Genomic DNA, 4,278 nt, shown 5'->3' on the forward strand with positions numbered 1-4,278 from the left:
CCGGCGTCCTCCCAGTTCGCCAACCGTGACCAATCGCCACCATGGGGCAAAGCCGTCAGCATCCCCAGAGGTATTTCGGGCGCATACGGTGTTCTCAGGTGGCCCCGGGCGTGAGCTCGGTTCCAACACAGGCGAACGGTCCGCTCCTCCATCGACAAGTCCTGCAAGGCCAAACGTTGTCGCAGCGCTATGAAGGAGAGAACATGCCTGGCCATACCCGTTCCCCTTCCGTCTTCCGGGCCCCGGAATTCCCGGGCGATCTCCTGGGTGAAGGTCTGGAGCTGCGCCGCTAAATAATACTTTTCAAAGTCCGGCACCGCAAGCCCGCCTTCATCCTTCGGCCTCATCAGGGTCTGGAGGGCCACCCGCCGCCGGCCCGAGCCCCAGAGGAATCCGACTATCATAGATCGTAATACTCGAAACGTAGCCGGTGGGACCCAGATCGGTAGTGTCCGGAAATAATATAACAACCGGGGAAGCGCCACCATTTTAAGCAAAGCGATCCGCCCTGCTACCGAGAGCGGTAGCGTGGCCCAGAAGTCCATACAGCCTCGAAGTGCTCGAGTGCCGCGGGCAATGTTCCCATCTAGGAGGTCAGATGGCTCATGATAGACGTACACCCCCAGGTACTTAAAGCAGTCGGGTTCCCATCTAATCTCCCTACTTAAAGTAGGGGTAGGGGTGCCCCTGCGAACCGGGAAAAGACAGGTCTTAGTCCAATTCACCCGGAGGCCCGAGACCTCCCCAAACTCCGTGAGCGCCGCCGCAGCTCCCTGCAGGGCGGCGAGCGGTGTGTTGTTTTTCTGATGTATGTGCCTTCTGGTGCACATCTTGAAGCTTCCATGTTTTGGGTGTGATTGTCAGATTGTTCAATCATCGATTGTGCGCGTGTTTTCCATCACGTGCGTGCGCCCGCAGTGTCTGTGTTTGTCTGTTTCCATTTACTGTGGAGACAGTGGAGTACACCGGGAGATCTTGGCTTCCGTCGCTGGCTTGGTTATTCTCGGGCGGTTTCGTGCCAGCCGTCAATGAATGTTGTGCGACAGGCTGGGTTATTGGCCGTGGGCTGAAGAAATTTTGCCGGCTGCAATTACGGGTCGATGTGATAATCCCATCCCCTCGCGCAGGATTTGTGACCATGAAGCCGCAACACACCTAGTCTCACCTGGACAGGTAGTCGGTGCCCGGGGAACAAAAACACGGGCCTGGGAACGAACGGAGACAGTAGTCCTAAACTAAGCTCCCGGTTAACGGTTGGATTTTCAACCTGAAAGGCAAACGCGTAAACAAGCATTGGCTCAGCCGATAGGCCTTACATTGCAATCTGCAACAAAAAATGCGCACAACACGCAATGTGCAAAAATGTTGGACAGTATAAAGATAAATTAGCAGTACAGCAGCCCTGGTAATGAAATGCTCTTCTCTGGCTGTGCAGACGTCATCTGGCGAACTGCCATCACTCACAGTGCAAGATAGCCAATGCAAGATAGCAATTGGCTCATGTTGCATGCTTGATGTGTTTATTTGTGTCCCTGTGTCAGCACTTGGCGTATTGTGGGTATGAATTAGCTGCGTTTTCCGATTGTGTGTTGTTTTTCTGATGTATGTGCCTTCTGGTGCACATCTTGAAGCTTCCATGTTTTGGGTGTGATTGTCAGATTGTTCAATCATCGATTGTGCGCGTGTTTTCCATCACGTGCGTGCGCCCGCAGTGTCTGTGTTTGTCTGTTTCCATTTATTGTGGAGACAGTGGAGTACACTGGGAGATCTTGGCTTCCGTCGCTGGCTTGGTTATTCTCGGGCGGTTTCGTGCCAGCCGTCAATGAATGTTGTACGACAGGCTGGGTTATTGGCCGTGGGCTGAAGAAATTGTGCCGGCTGCAATTACGGGTCGATGTGATAATCCCATCCCCTCGCGCGGGATTTGTGACCATGAAGCCGCAACACACCTAGTCTCACCTGGACAGGTAGTCGGTGCCCGGGGAACAAAAACACGGGCCTGGGAACGAACGGAGACAGCAGTCCTAAACTAAGCTCCCGGTTAACGGTTGGATTTTCAACCTGAAAGGCAAACGCGTAAACAAGCATTGGCTCAGCCGATAGGCCTTACATTGCAATCTGCAACAAAAAATGCGCACAACACGCAATGTGCAAAAATGTTGGACAGTATAAAGATAAATTAGCAGTACAGCAGCCCTGGTAATGCAATGCTCTTCTCTGGCTGTGCAGACGTCATCTGGCGAACTGCATCACTCACAGTGCAAGATAGCCAATGCAAGATAGCAATTGGCTCATGTCGCATGATTTGGTGGGTGGGAGAAAAATGTGAATGACACCTAACAGGCCAATGGATGAAAAGGGGAGCCAGAGAGTCCCTTTATGTAAGTATATATTTTTTAATTTACTTTTCTGCAACACTTGAAGATGGCGCAATGCTTAAAACCGTTCTAGGGCAGGCCAAAAAAGGAACCTTTTCTGCTCTTACTCGTTTGACTGCGATATAGATTATTTCAAAAGCCTTGGATTGTTGGGGTGATTGGTGGATGGATGTGTGTGTGTGTGTGTTGTGTACTAATGCCCTGGCTAGAGTTCATAAAGTATAGAATTGAGGGTGAGGCCGTGTGAACTGGTCATCATAGCCTGTCAGTATCCTCAGTGCTGAAAACAATGAGATTTTGGCAACAGTGTAATAAGTTGCAAAATTATTTTTGCCACATTCACTGAAATCAAACATTTGCTTTATTATCGGTTTGGAGCACTCTTGATTGCAGGTTTACTTCAACTTACTTGACACAGTTGCACTGTTGTCGCATTTTAACGTACTACCAGGGTTGCTCGACGTGCACAATTTACGGACTCTGTCTGTGCACGCATTTTTTGTGCAGAGTATTTTGTTACCTGTTCTGAACGACCTGGCTATAGGGTTATGTCTATGTAATCTGGTTTGTGCATTGTTTCCTCAGGCAGTTGATGTGCACTGAGCATGCAAATGATTTTATTTTTTGCACTTTTTTTTCTGGTTGCATTTACTACTGTAATTTAATTATAATCACAGAATAAACGGAATGATAAAAGACCAAGCGAGAGTCTTTTGGTAAATTATTTTACTACAATTTCCTTCCCCTAGTCCTGGGAATCGACCCTTTTTAATAGAAGGAAAGCATCGACAGTAATAGTCAACTTACTGCCTCAGCTGATATCACTAGGCGTCTACTTTTTTCCCACTATGTTGCCGTATGTTTTAAATTTTTGGTTTTGAGTAGCTCTTGATCTAGGGGGTGCATGTACAAGTACTGCAGTGCTCCCCGGGGACATTCCTGGTGTGTCCTGTGATCAGCAGGGCAGGTGGGAAACATTTCACTCACCATTTGCTTCAAAGGTGCATTTCTTTTTTTTCTCCTTTTTTGCAGTTTTATATAGCGCGAACCCGAAGGCATTGGAGCGATTAACATGAGCATCAGTTACATTACACATTCATTTTTAGGTTTCGCCTGGCGAACAGCTGCGCAAGCAGCGTTTCGCGCAGGCAAAAACTTTTGTTTTGCAGTAAGGACAAAAGTCCCGCCTCTGTTTCCCATTGGCTAGCTCCATAAATGGAGGCTAGCCATTGGAAAACAGAGGCGTCCGTCATTCTGCGAGGCGACTCGTGGGCGTTTCTGAGAATTTTTCTCATCCGGCCCCTTTTGTGACGTCAGTGCGGAGGTGGGCGGGGTTTATTTTTTTTGTAGTCCATGTTTTGTTTGGTCATTCTGCGGCCAACCGCCGCCGGAGGAAGTCCAGGTGCAGGTGAGTGCTTTGATCGTTCCCGCCCCCTGTCTTGTCCGTGCCTTTCCCGCCCCCCTCCCGCTGTCCGTTTGCCTGTTCCCGCCCCACCCTCCCGCTGTCTGTGCCTTTCCCGGCCCCCCTCCCGCTGTCCGTGCCTTTCCCGCCCCCTCCCGCTGTCCGTGCCTTTCCCGCCCCCCTCCCGCTGTGCCCCTGCGAGCGGGAACTAGTGATTCCCCTCCTGCTTCCAGGTCAGGTTGAGCGTGGGTCTCCTTTCTGTGTGTGGGGTCGCGCTGCAGCCGGGGCGATGCCGGATCAGATCACCGTGTCGGAATTTGTGGCCTAGACCAATGAGGACTACAAGGCGCCCACTGCCTCCAGCTTCACCAGCAGGATGGGGCAGTGCAAGAATATGGTGGCGGCGATCAAAGAGGTAAAGGGGCGTGGGGGCAGAGAGAGGGCGCCGCCCTACCTCAGGCTCATGCTCTTAGTGTGCCCGGCTCCATCTGGGGGCCT

Source organism: Lissotriton vulgaris, chromosome 1_1, assembly GCF_964263255.1.
Source record: "Lissotriton vulgaris chromosome 1_1, aLisVul1.2, whole genome shotgun sequence".
Lineage (NCBI taxonomy): Eukaryota > Metazoa > Chordata > Amphibia > Caudata > Salamandridae > Lissotriton > Lissotriton vulgaris.